Consider the following 14,909-nt stretch of genomic DNA (forward strand, 5'->3'; position numbering starts at 1 on the left):
TGAGAAAGCTTTGTTCCTTGTCAAGGGGCTGGAGATGGCTTTTCATTTGCTATGGGGGCCATGTTTGTAATGTACCTTGTGGTTATATTAGCGGCCGCTTAATGGCTTCAATTTGGGTGGTCCCTGTCTAAAGTGTCCTGAGAGGCAGTTGGAATTAGGCCCATCCACCTGCTGCATCCTGCCAGTTTGTAGTGATGTATGAATATTAGGATGTGTTCAGACTTACAGGGAAGTCAACCCCCAAATTTTCAGCTTCAGACAACAGGTGAGCTCTGATTGGTTATTACTGAGCCCTGAGCAACTGTGATGTCATTTTGAGTCGACACAAGTGACAAAATGGCTGCCCCCTGAGATGGCTAAAAACGGGTGTTACTGCTTAACTCCTATTCCACAAATGCAGTATTAATCAGAATGCCATGTTTAGAGTAAAGAAGGCGCCCAGAACATATTATTGCAAATAATCTTTTTGGGTTGACTTCCGCTTTAACCTATTTGGATTTGTGGTTCGGACCAAAGAAAAAAACAATACATGCACCGCTGTGATGCCGACAGATGAATTGCATGATTAATTGCATTTACTTTCTTTGTGCTTTATTAAAACGAAAGAAAAGATGTATGTTATGTCATATGCGCCTTGTGATTTATAGCGACCAGTCCAAGGTTCATGATTGAGTGGCTTAACCACATCTTTAACCAGGTCTGGGTGACGGAGTGGCTTCTCAGCGACTGGACCAAAGGCGTCATTCTACACTTCTGAAAACGCAAAGGGTGACAGACCCAATCGCAGCAATCACGGAGGTGTCACTCTTCTCTCTATCCCAGGCAAACTCTTTTCCAGGATCTTGCTCACTCGTGCTCTTCCAGCAATCAGAAGCAGTCGCCGACCGCAGCGGACTGGCTTCATGCCCAACCGCTCCACAACAGGCCACATCGCTGCCGTTAGCATGCTAATAAAGACCTATGATATCCTTAAAGATCATTGCCCTGTTCAAGCTGCTTTTCTAGCAACGGGCAAAGGCTTTGCCTGGTTTCCCATCTCCAGTGGCGTTCACGAGGGTTTATGGTTGGTCCAGATCTTTTCAACCGCATTTGATCTTGGGTCTGTAGGCTGACTTGGCTGACACTCCATTTTGCTTCAATAACTTCAAGACGTGAATATTCAACAATTGGGTCTACACAAACGAGACAATTGGCAACACATGATGGGTCGGGTAATATGCTTACGATCGTGAAGTTTCTTTTACGTTAATTAAACATTGAGCTTGAAGAAAAAAAATGGGCTTTTTATATTGACCATAAAGTAAAGAAGGTTTCTGAAAGGGAAGGGATTGCAGTTGTGTGTCAGGCCTTGAAAGTCAAAACTGGAGGTGTTTCTGAGTCATGCACGTGCCATTTTTATATTTACTCTGTGGACACCACAATAGGTGCAGTTACATTATATCATTCACTGCACACACGCATGAACTGCTGGAATTTCGGGAACTTGTTACACAGTGTCAAACTGGGGCCAAATGTGATTCAATTTGCCCCAAGTGCTTGCTGTTTATTTCATGAAATTGAATTACGATAATCCAGCAGCAGTTGAAACACTGTTTAAAAAAAAAAAAAAAAAAAAAATGGAACGTCGTCTCCTTGTGAACTCTTACGTTTGATACGAGCATGCCTGTGTGCAGCTTGTTCTCCAGCTGGCAAGGAGACAAATGCTGCATTGTCACATTCCTCGCTTCACATGGACTCGGGGTGAGGGGGGAAGGGGTGTTTGGGGGGGGAGCATTTAGAACGCCAGGCTTGTCCACAGTTAGGTTACTTATCTCCCCAGTGCAGTGCATGCCCTCAGGGAAATTACTTGGAAGAGAAGGAAAGGAAGAGGTAGGGGAGGATCATACTCACCCACCCATGGTCAACACATGTCATGGAATTCACAATTTCTGTCTTTATTATATTTTAGCTACTTGATTAATTTGGTTTGCAAAATACCATTTGGGAAATTTTACTTGCATTGTGACAGCAGGTTGAAATGACAGTAAGTGGCAGATGGGCAGTGGGATTTTTGTGATTTAAAAAAAATTGTTTTTTAAAATTATTATTATTATTTTTTTTGTTTTCTTTCGCGAAACCTTGTTCCCTTATTCAAGGTGCTGCACTTCAGTGTTATCAAGTGGCCTATGTGGATAAATGCGACTCTGAGCAACCATAAAGGTAGGTTGAAAGGTTCCAGAGATTAAAGTCATGGATATCAATTTTTGGAAATGCGCTCCTTCTCCCTTCTCTGCCAACAGTGAGATGAGAAACATTTGGACGCTCACATGGCAACAAACCCACACATGCAGTTGAGTTTTTTCTTTTGAGCTTCAAAACTAAGAGGTATCTCTTTTGTTAGTAAAATTCTGTAATAAGTACAGAACCCATCACCATGAAATCACCCCCGCCTTCCTGTGTGGTGTTTGCATGTTCTCCCCATGTTTGCGTGGGTAGGGAATTTTGACACTTGTCAACTGAAATTGACATTACAGTTGCTCAGGGCTCAGGTAACGACCAATCATGGCTCAGCTTCAGAGAACAGGAGAGCCGTGAAAATTTTGCTGCTAAACCCGTATTCCACAAATGCAATAATTGGTTAATTGGCGCCTCTAAATTATCCATAAGCATGAATGTGAGCGTGAATGCTGAGTTGTTTATAGTTCAGGACTATGCAAAGGGCGGGGCCATGGTGGCGGTGGCCCCCGACATCCACCCCCGAGATGCAGATTATTAAATCCAATAATGCATGCAGTTCACGACAGATGCGTTTTATCTGATCTGTGTGAAATCTGATCAGTTAGAGAACCAGTATCATAGCTAATATAGTTTAAGTTACATCAGCCAGCACAACTGATTCCAAAGACCCTGGTCAGACTGGATTGACATTGCAAAACATAGAGCCAAAAAAATATATACATCAACCACATACAGGTAGCAATGCAACCAAAAAGAAATGCAATGAAATGAGGACAGTAGACTGTTAAGTCAACTCAAATTTATTTATATAATCCTTAAAGAGGAAGTCAACCCAAACAAATTTTCTTCACAGGAATGTATTCAGGTCTCTTCTATGCTTTAATATAGACTGCAGTAAGTGTACTTCTGCTGTCCACGTCCCGCCGGTGCTACTTTTCCAATTTGCTGAGCAAGCAGAAAAGCAGTAGCAGTCTGTTCTCTCTGTCGCTTTCACTCTCTCTCTTCACTTTATCTCACCAGTCTTTCTTTTTCTGCCACTCAAATCTTTACCCCCCAACACACACACACACACACACACACACACACACACACACTTCTCAAACCTATCTCCATTCCGCTGCATGACTTTCAAGCATGTTGACACTTCATCTTCCAATCAGATGGCAGGATCTAAAAGGCACTGGGCGTGTTTAGCTGGGCTGTGAATCTGTACGGAGATGTCACATAAACTGACGACATCTCCTAAACTGATGGACGGAATGTTCACTCTGAGTGTGTGTCATTTCGAATAACCTTCATGACAGTGTATCGGGGAAAACCCCATAACTCATTTTTAAGTTAGTCTGGAATGAATAACATACTGTAGGTGTACTTTGAGCCCCCCCAAAAATTTGGTATCCATTAGCAGAAGCAACAGTAACAACAAAAAAAACCAAAACACATACAGTAATCACTGCAAGCATCGTGGATAGTGAAAGGTCAAAGACAATGACGGTAAAGGCTGAGGTCATAAGAAAAAAAAAAATTGTCTTGGTCTCGGACAGTGCGGACTCAGGCTTTTTGATCAAGACCGCTCGAGACCAGGCCTGACATTTTTCATGTCTCATGGCTCAGTTTTTAAGAATATGATTGCATAATTGTAGAATGAGTTATTTAACTTTACTTAGATTCCAGATTTGTTTCATTATAGTATTACAAAAACAACAGCAGAATTTGCTTTTCTTGCAAAGGTAATGAAAAATTCAGGGTCTCAATTTTCAAAGAATTCCAGGGAGTACTACCAAGTCACTTGTGAGGTTACAGCTCTAGCTGTTATGAAATGCGCTATATAAACATGCAGCCGGTATGTTCTCTTTCTACTCCTTTGTACCTTTTTAGCTTTGCAGTTGTGCCATGGCTTCCCTTAAAGCACTTTTGTCTTGTGTGAAAAACATCTTCGAAGATATATGGTGGTATCAGATATAGTAGTGCTTCATTACAGCTTCCTAGCAGCATCACCTGTTATATATTTCTGTTTTAATTCACATGAGAGTAAAAACGAAACATTTATTTATAGCATAGGGGCCAGTTTTGGAGGATATATGATAGGTTGTCAAGGGCTGGATTTTTTTTGTATATGTTGTCCATATGCATTAATTATTTCCTAAATTTACATTTTGGAGTCTCCATTTGAATTTCTCTAATCAGAAGCCTGAAGAAGGTTATTTATGGAAAAGTAACAATAGCAGTAGCCATTCAAGAAAAAGTAACTTTTTTTTGAAGAAGAAGAACATTTCGCAATTCAGATAAAGTTCTCAAAGCACCCAAGTCCATGTCATACCATACCATACATCCAAAGTCATTCTTCATTGTATTGGGTGGCAGATGCTGCCACACCTATAGAAGATGATCCGCCTTTGGGCCACTGTCCTGACACCTCTGTTGTGTACTGCATTGGCTCATATTCCGTATTGTTCAGCTAGTTCCTTTAAATGCAAACCTCACTCATTTGCTATTTAAATCCTCTGCAAATGATCTCCCAGCTCTTCAACTAAAGCATGTGTATTTTCTGTTCCTGGCCGTTGTAACAAGTGACGTGCGAGCTGGATTATTCAGCCACAGTAGGCCTCACAACCACCCGAAAGTGAGATGCTTCTTAGACATACTCCTGCCTCAAAAGTTGGAGTGGGTCTTTTGCAACAGTAGATATTCATCATTATGGTGTATCATCAACATGTTTTCATCGGTGATGAATGAGCCCCCTGTATCATTTGCCCACAATGGACTAACTAAGCACTTGAGAGTTTCAGCCTCTCAAATTCTTAGTTTGAAGTGGCCACTTGAGTGAAACACTCCAGTTGGTAGCTGAAGGAGAGGAAAGTGGTCATTGGCTCTGACCTGTTCTTGTTTCTACAATATGGATTTTGGATCCAGCGTAGCCATGTTTCCAACAAGCGGTATGAGTTTAGCTGGGTTCATCGTGGTAGAGATCAAAGTCCTGATTGGGTTTTGGAAAAGAATGTAAGAAGGAGCCACTCACAAGAAGGTGTCATGTCGAATAACTTACAATAAAACTCCTTTCAACTCTGCATTTCTTTGAGTCCGAGTCATCATAGCACACTATGACATTTGGTGCTTGCCTCTCCCAGAGGTTGTTTGTTCTAAGTTTTCAACAAAATGTAAGGCAGGATGGGCACATGCATCCAATTGCTATTCACTTGCAATGATTTATATCAAACAAGACTTTTATATGGTTGCTCTCTCCCCCAACTTTTTGGAGCAATCAATTTTTTTCCCCTGAATGTTAGTAATGTTTGTTTCATAGGCGTGGCCAGCCCATTTTTGGGAATGTTGGAACAAATCCAAGTACCCCCAATTGTTTTAAATTTATGTCCTTTTTTAACAAGCCAGAGTAGTGTTGAAATCCTACAGTACTTGGCAGAAACTATTTTATCAGCAAAAATACAGCGTCTGCCTTTTGACATAAAAACGGTTTAATCCACGATCCCTCCCACCTATTCTCACTGAGGGGAGCTGGCTTTCAGTCACAGGCTATAGTAAGTGAGTCGCCCTACGTTACTTAAACAAGGATATGTGGCATATTTCTAAACTTGTAACGCTTAATATCAGCACATTGTCATTATTACTAGGCCTAATTTCTGCTGCATTTAACCATAGGGCACTGTTTATGTTGTTAGAAGTGGTCTGGACTGTCGTTTTTGACTTAATTACAATGAGAGAAGCATACTTTTGGCATGCTAATGTTTCAATATTAAAGCCAAGGTGTTAGAGACTAACTAACTGACTTTGTGTGTGTGCGTAACGTGTACACGGTTTTTGAGCGGTAAAATGTGAACCCCCACCCACTGCCGACCCAATATCCCCCTATCGGAAGTGTTCTGGCACCAAGACTGTCAACACCTCTAAACCTCTGATCCTAGAATCACCCCTGTTTTTTTTTCTCATCCACTAACGCTTCCAATTCCATCACTTCAAACCTCATTTAGTGCTGCTTTTTGGGATTTTAGTTCTTCGTATATCAAGCCCAGCGTGCTTTTGCGCTCAATTACTACACTGAATTTTATTTAACATGCTTGGGAGGGAAATGGTGGGATGGGGGCCTCTGTGTCTTAGAAGCGTAAATGCACTGCTGTTGCACACAGCACCCAGAAAGGCTCTTCCGCAACCACTACTAATGGGAAATGATAAGAGTCTTTATCCTAATTGAAATGTGTGCCAATGCCTAGCTGCTCACCAAATTGGAATTTTGACGTGGCTGCTGGCCGACTGTCCTCTAACTCGCAGCTGTCTAGCGGATTAGAGGACTTGCGTTTCTCGACCGCTGAGATGCGAAAGAAGATTAGGTGGGCAGTTCACGAGGGAAGGTCTGGTCGGCTTTAATCCGCGGGCCTGGTCGAGTGAAACGATCCCTCTGTTTATGCTGCTTCATTCATTTGGATGGATGGAGCTGCTTGGTTGTTTAGCGTTTGCGCAGAAGTGAGCGTGTGCTGGAACCAGAAGGATCTGTGGACAGATTGTTGTGATCTGCTGTGACCCAGAATTAAATCCCAAACTTTCTAAAAACACTAGTGAGCCATTGGTAAAACTTGGATAGATAGTAAAAAAGTGTATTGTCCATCCATCCATTATCGATACCGCTTCTCCTCACAAGGGTTGCGGGGCGTGCTGGAGCCTATCCCAGCTGTCTTCGGGCAGTAGGCCGGGGACACCCTGAATTGGTTGCCAGCCAATCGCAGGGCACACAGAGACCGCACTCACACCTAGGGGCAATTTAGAGAGTCCCATCAACGTACCATGCATGTTTTTGGAATGTGGGAGGAAACTGGAGTACCTGGAGAAACGGGGAGAACATGCAAACTCCACACAGGGAGGCCGGAGCTGGGTTCGAACCCACGACCTCTGAACTGTGAGGCGGGCGTGCTAACCAGTCGACCACCGTGCCGCCCTGGGAGTGAATGAGTTAAGTGAAATAGTTGAAAGGGTGGGCAGTATGCTGAGGTAGTGTTCAGCATGTGTGCCTTACAGCTGATAAGTGCTGGGTTTGAATCTTTGAGACTCTACTCTGGCTGTGTGTTGGCATGTTCCTTTTGGGCTTGTGTGTGTTTTCTGCGGGTCCTGATTGAGTGTCAGTGGTTGTTTGTCCACACAGTATTTGCTGTGTGATTGACTGACGGCCATTCCAGGGTGTACGCCGCCTCTCGCCCAAGTCGTGAATACATAAGAGGAATGCTAACTGAATATAAACGGCAGACTTGTGTCAATTAGTGGAGCTCAGAGTTCAAAGCAAACGTGGTGCATCAGCATTTAGCTGTTATGCTGCACATGCATGGAATAAGCTGCCAACAGAGGTAAAGTAAGAGTAAATGCTTTTAAATCCAGGTTACACTCTAAAAAAAGTTGGGTTAAAAATAACATCATTTTGGATAAAAAATGGACACATCCACTAATTGGGGGGATTTGACCCAACTTTCTAGGTTGTTTTTGCAGAAAACAACCCCCAAAATGGGTAGTTTTGTACAAAACAACCCGAAACATTATTTATTATTATTATTATATTATTATCTTTATTTATTATTTTTATTTTCTACAAAACAACGCAAGAAGGTGGGTCAAATTGACCCAATTAGTGGATCGGTCCACATTTGACTCAAAATTTGGGTATTTTTACCCCCCAACTGTTTTAAGAGTATAAAAGCTATGCTCCCCCATACCTATGATTTAGGTCTTTTAAAGCATTCTCCTCTTTTGTTGGTGTTTTGTTAACATTTCTCGTTGAGAATGATGCATTCGGTTTGGCATGGGTTTTGCACTTTCCTGCGCTACATTTTCGAAAACCGATCACTGTCTTGACATGCCTCCTATTGTTGATCTTTTTTCTCCTTCCTGCTTAGCTTTTACATTTGTTGAACATTTCAGGGGCAAACAGAGCAAAATGCCATTATTTTTACAGATGGGTGCTGGTTAAAACAAGGGAATAAAGTGATCATGGACATGTGAAAGATTTCTCGTCTGCAAACCTAATCCATCCTATTCAGCAGCACTTTTTTTTTTATCTGTAAAGCTCATTTGTTATGTTTTCCATGCAGCCTTTCTCCTATAGTGATGCCTGTGATTCCTCATTTTAATTTATTATTGCGGCATTGGAACATTGCAAATGTAATATGCCCTCACAGGATGAGACCTTCAGAAAGAAATCAGTCTTTTAATAGTAATTCGGATTTGCTTTATGGCAAGAAAGCTAGTTAGCCTTTATTTGTATTTCAGCTTTCGTGTTTTGAAGGAAAGCAAAGTGCTGCAAAAAGTGCACAGTTTTAATATCTGTCATTACAATTCCAGCAGGGTACTTTTGCTCTAAAGACAAACTTTTATACACATTTATGAGTTTGTGGGAGTCATATGAAAGTGTTAAAAATAAAACTAACAAACAAACAAAAATGGTAACCAAGGGGATGACACATTAACACTCATTCTTAATCACACATGTTTATGTTGGTTGCTATGGAGGACTGTGAGAACAGTACTGATGGGAGCGCCAATACTTTTTTAAATTTGATTTGTAATTCAAAGGTCTAAAAAAAATCTTTTAATAATTTCTCAAATCCTTGCGGGATTTTTGTATTCTGATAGGGAAACTGTAAAAATGAAATTCAATCAACCACCAAAAGAAGCTCAAGCTAGCATTCATTCTTTCTCCCATGCAACTTTTAAAAATGATTTTTTTGGAGTTTTACCATACCGCAATTCGCAACTAATGCACTATTTTGACCCCCCCAGTTATTATATATTAATACATTCAAATACAGTTTGTGTAGGTTTGTGTAGGTCTTTGATTTAATTCATGGAATTGGACTGAACAGGAATCGAGAGGCTGTAATTAAATTAGTAGACACGCACGCTCACACACACACACACACACACGCATGCACACACACTTCCTCTGCAAGGTCAGCACTAATCAGTGAGAATGTCTGCTGTCTCAAGAGAGTGTCGAATGGTTGGTTGCCTTGTATAGAAGAGACACGAGTGGTACTCCACTGTGTGTTTGCGCGCGCGTGTGTTTGTGTTTGTTGGCATCTCTGCCTATTTTAGTGAAAGCATTCAGCTTGTGTTGGTGTTTGATTTCTACAGATTGCCTGTTGCCCGAGCAAATTAAATGGTGTGCTTGGACACAAGGCTCCTGACCCATTAACCTCTGTTGCTAGGGCCGTTATGTTGCGACTGTGTGTGTGAGTAGGGGTGTATCTACGTGTGTGCGGAATTTGATGCACAGCAACAGCTGCACTCCAGATGTCCTTAACTCTCTGAAAAAGGGGCAAAATCTCATCGGCTAACAGATGAGATTTGTGAAGATGAGGCTCAGAGGTCCAAATGAATAGAATAGGGTGATACTTTTGCTATAGTTGTGTAATGTATGGTGTCGCGGCTGTGAAGCGTTGCCATGCATTTTTATCAGAACCTGTCAACATGGGTTGGAAGATTTTTGTAATGTAGAAACCTTTCACTGGATCTTTACTTAGGATTTTGGCGGGGGGTTAAATACAAACATTAAAAAGTCATTTTCTCATGTTATGTCCCATGAAATCTGATCTCCAAGCCTTTGAGTGATGAATTGAGGTAATGTTTTCAAAAAACGGTATGGTGCCAGTATGCTGAGCCCCACCTTAAGTCAGACATACTCCCCCTCACACACATAGTGGGGGACATTTTCCAATTTATTTTTTGCAAAGAAGGCACCGTGTTGTCTGAGCTCTCGCCAAGATTGTCTGCACAATGAATTCCCGAGTGGCGTGTTTGCCTTTTTGGCATTAACCCCTGTGTCGCCATCTATGGAGACCAGCAGGGTTCCCCATCATTTCATTTCATCGTGATCAATCTTCTGCTGCTTGTTAATTTTGATTTGCCGCTGCTATTTGTTTCCTAAACTCAGCATTTTGCTTTAGGAAGCAAACTCCTTCAGGAATTCAAAGTGTCTGTGAAATTGCTCAAGATAAGGTTTCTCTCTCTCTCTCTCTCCCCCTCTCTCTTTCTCCCTCTCTCTCACTTTTTGTGTGGAATGCTCGCATCGATTTTCCTGAAGGCAAAAGTGAGCAGGATTAGTGTTTCTCCATCACAAAGCGTTCTGCACTTTCCAGGGATTCCTTTTTTACTTTAATGTGGCTTTGATCCTCAGGACACAATTTTTAGAGGCATGTTATGAAGAGGGTATATTAATGAGTGCATCTCGCATAACTCACTAGGTACAGACTTTGTTCTTCTAACAGTTCGACTTTATTGTCTTAACGAATCTTTATCTCCATAATGTGGCAACTTTATCTGTGAAAAGTACTCTATGCCGTATTTCTTAGTCTGATTTTGCTCACACATTCAGCTTTATTTTTGTTAAATTCCAACTTTTTTTCTCATCACATTGCAAACTTATTGTTATTGTTATGTTATTTTTGGGGGGGTTTCTGAGCTCTATCATAATATTATAACTATTATTTTATGATCCCAACTCTTAGTGACTTTATTCACAGAAACTCATTACTTTTGTATTCTTTTAATATTATATTTAATTTTTATGGGTTTTCACACAAAATTAGAAATGTATTCTCATATCAAATCATTATTCTTGTAAATCACAATTTTTTTTTACAATGCACCTTTCATAACAGCTACAGCTGTAACAACGGACTTTACATAACAATAACAAAATAGCAATAATAAACAACTGAAAGCAATACATTTTTATTTTTCGAAAACGACTTCTTTTTTGTTATATTTTGACTTTATTCTCATTTAATTTGATCAAATTTTCATATCTCAAATTTGTCTTTTTTTAAATTCTCACCATATTACATTAGTATTGTAAAATTACAACTTTATTTTTTTAAATAAAAAATACTTTTTCCCCCTGTTTTGTCATCTTTCTCCCACAAACTCATTTCTTGCCGTTCATAATATGAATGTATTATTATTACAACATTATTTTCATAGTGTCAATATTTAATGTTCAGTGTGGCGCTAATGCTGCTTTGTACTAAAAAAAAAATAGAAATGTAAAGTAATTTCTTATTTGCAATAGTGGGTTAGGGTTGCAAAATTTGGAGAATTTTGAAAGTTGGAAAAGCTTCCATGGGAAATTTGAAACTGAAGGTCAGCTCTCATATGCGAACATTTTTGCATAATCAGATGAAACAACCAAATTTCATGCAAGCACAGTGGTATGTTGACTTACAAGTTCCTCGACTTATGAGTTTGTTGACTTACAAGTACTACGGCTTATGAGGTTTTTTTTTTAATGAATCCATCATGAGTGGGCATGACTGCTGCTCAAGTGAAGTGAAAAGAAAAAGGTTACTGTAATATAACAATATTACAACAATAAAACAAATTGGAATATTTCCAAAATTTTCTGGCTTAACTTCCCATAGAAATTGTCTTGACACTGTCCCCCCCCACTTGCAAAGAAACGTCACACCGCTGAAACACATTTTTTTTGCCATTAATTCATCATTGTTTGGCAGTTACACACACATCCAGGGGGAAATCATCATCATTTCACCTCCAGTGAACAACCTCAAAAGTGAGTCAGCGGCTGTAAGAAACGTGAGCCTAGTTCCTGTGAGTAAGTGACACTCGGGGAGATGGCGTACGGTTACCCGAGCCTAGTCGGGAGGAGGCGGGCTTAGCGGTTAGCAGCATGGTGTCATTGCATGCAGCTGCTCTTATCTGACCGTCTATAATGTAATTTGGAAGCTTCGTCAGATGAGACCATGCATCGTGAAAATAAAATGAGTCTCCCTGCATGCTTTGGAAAACAAATGAGTGCCGCGGCCTACCGCTTTGCATCATTGATCACACCGGCGGTTTTCATTTTTCCTTCATCGGGTCACCTTGAGAGCATCTCTCTTGTCCTCCACCAGTCTGCAGCATGTACAGTGCTGTTTGTCACTGACTACAGGCACATGTCATTAACTGACTGCCCGCAGCAGCTTTCTTCGTGGTCTGCACAGGTGGATGTTCCAATTATCCTTGTCCTCATGCTGCTGCTCCACACGATTAAAAGCCCCAAAATGCCTCATCTGAAAAAGTTGGCGTTGAAAAATATGAACACATTTATATTACATTAACACCAGTGTAGCCATTTCACAGAAGGTAGATTTCTTTTTTAGCGATCACAATTGTAGTTGGTATAAAAAGGGCAATTTTGATACATACAGTTTTCCTGTATGCTTTTGTAATGATAGTGATATAATAATGCAAATAAAAATACATTATAATTAATAGCAATAAGAGATTAAAGCTGAAGATTAATAAATGTATACTTTTTGTAAATTAGATCATGGCAGGTGACATTTTTAAATTTAACTAAATGTCATAATTAAAAAGAAATACAGTATGTAATGTTATAACCATGCAGGTCTGCTGGGCATTTTACTAAAATTCTCAGTCCAATTATCGCCTTCCGCCTGCGGCCGGGGTACTCTTCCGCCGTCCGTCTAGTCGACTTTTTGTTCGGCCGGACCAAATCGTAATCGCCTATAGGCTGGTCTGCCTTTCATTATAAACGTGCGTCCGTTAGCGTTTCCGTGTAGCAACTTTGACCAACGTTCCCGTCTTTTGTTTATCGCCTTCATGTTTTGCGTTGGACTGTGATATAAGTAATACAAACCAAAATAACAAGTGAATGTCTTTTTTTCTATTTTTCATTCACACTTTTCTGGTCTGGGTGCAGAAAGCAGGCTCAACAAAGACAGGCTTAGAAGAACTGGTGTGAAAGAAATTGTCAGAATTTTTTTGACGGAATGGCCAGGCGTCCCAAAACGTCTGCATAGCCATCCCTTTTCTTTTTTTGCAGGCAGAATAGAATTCCAATCCATTAACGACTGATGCATCCCACGAAGAAGTGACCGCAGAACAATGTCAATGCCCGAAGTAAACTGTTTATTTTCATCATGCCCTTTAGTCCAACATCACACCATTAAAGCACAGTGGGACATTATTTGAAAACTGCTGCACATGGAGAACACCCTACTGTATTGGCATCAACACATTTCTATAGTGAGTGGTAACACGGCTTCACTCGATTAAACTGCTGTTAATTGTCAAGAAATGTCACTTTATGAAAGCGTTTGCATTCAAAATGCATGTTTAGTGACTTGTCGTTAACGGGTCGATATCTTAAAGTCCACTGTTTGTCGTTTCAGCTGTGACGATCAGCACGCACACAAGGAAGGAAGGCGGCCTTTTCCTTTGAACGATAAGGTAAGTTTTGCATGTGTTATCACTGCAGATGGTGTGCAATTAACACAAGAAGGGTGAGGAAGCATATTTTCGATTCATTTGACTTGGAGAGCGCTTTTAGCCATTGTCTGAGGGTTGCCATAGTAACATGAAGTTAATTGATGTGAATTAAACCTCTTCTAATCTCCAACTACTGTTTGGATGTCACTCTAGTTTTGCAAATGGTTTCTAAAGGCCATTACAGTTCCACAATATTTTTTATTTTATTAGCTTGTTTTGGCAGTATAAGGGAATGTATTTTTTTAATGTGTGGTGGTTAATTAAAATAGAAAGTTACACAGGCTTGACATGAGCAGTATAAAGATACTTTGCTTGCTTTTTTTACGTGTTGATCATTAGTTGCTAATCTTGCATTAATTGAATAATATATCGACACTGTCGGGCAGAATGTCCAAATTTGGTTAATTTCATTTTTTCCCCCGACAAATTGGTACTACTGATCAGGCTCCACGTGGGGGTCTGAAATTCTTTTAAAGATGTTTGACCATTCTTAAGTGTTAGAAATTGCTTGCTCTCTTTGATGCAATGTTAATGCCCCAACAAAATTGGTATTTTTTCCCTTGTTTCACTGAAAAGTGATGTTTTTTGGAGATGGAAGGATTCCACCCGAAATGTGATATTTTACAGAAATGTTTGTTTGACATTTGACAGCGTGTTGCCAAGTGGGTAGCGTGTCTGCCTCTCAGTTTTGAAATTCTCATCTCCGGCCCTCCTTCGTGGAGTTTACTTGCTCTCACTGTACTATCCTTGTCAAAAGATTCTCAATGGAGTTATCATGGCTGCATCATGTGTATTAATTAGGTTATTTGGTGATTTAGTGAAGAAAAAGAAATATACAATCATAGATGTGTTTCTGTACATTCTTACAAAATGTGACTTGCATTATACTGACTTGTGACTGATTGGACTGTTGATTATATTTGGGGTAGAGGGCGGCGGTCCTGATTAAATCAGAGGATGATGAAGTCAGACAAGGCCATTTTCCTGATTTAAGAGACAACAAGGGTAGTCAGAGTGCATAGTTCATGCTTAGTCAAGATAATGTCTCGAGATTTTACGCAGGTGTAAAAGAAAAGCTCCGACAAGTAATGTATGTTGCTGTTGTGGCATGGTTGTGGTTCTTTCACGCAAGAATATTGAATCGTCTTTTAAGTGTGTCCAGATCTCCTCAAATAGTCTTTGACTCATTTTACCTGTAAAATGAAGTCAGAAAATATTTGACTATGGTGACTCCGTGGCATGCTTTCATGAGCTGACTCGGCTAGGTGCTTTTCACAGGCCAATTAAGCGGCGGCATCTGGTTCTCCAGCGCCGATGGGGTTGGCGTTCCAGCAGCTCATCTACGCGTTGCAACGTTTTTAATGAGGTGGCGTAACACGCGTTCGTCCCGTTGGCTTCACTGCGTG

At 40.5% G+C, this 14,909-nt stretch overlaps 1 protein-coding gene across 1 annotated transcript in view; it reads left to right on the plus strand.

The window, feature by feature from the left end:
- The window catches only part of tln2a (talin 2a), an 88,181-nt gene that overhangs the window by 9,757 nt on the left and 63,515 nt on the right, over nt 1–14,909 (plus strand). Inside the window, exon 2 of the mRNA XM_086025259.1 lies at nt 13,407–13,464. The gene's annotated coding sequence lies outside the window, so the exon portion shown is untranslated. The remainder of the gene's footprint in view (nt 1–13,406; nt 13,465–14,909) is intronic.

Source organism: Filicampus tigris, chromosome 3 (assembly GCF_054856515.1).
Source record: "Filicampus tigris isolate MCC_2025a chromosome 3, RoL_Ftig_1.0, whole genome shotgun sequence".
In the NCBI taxonomy this organism is placed as follows: domain Eukaryota; kingdom Metazoa; phylum Chordata; class Actinopteri; order Syngnathiformes; family Syngnathidae; genus Filicampus; species Filicampus tigris.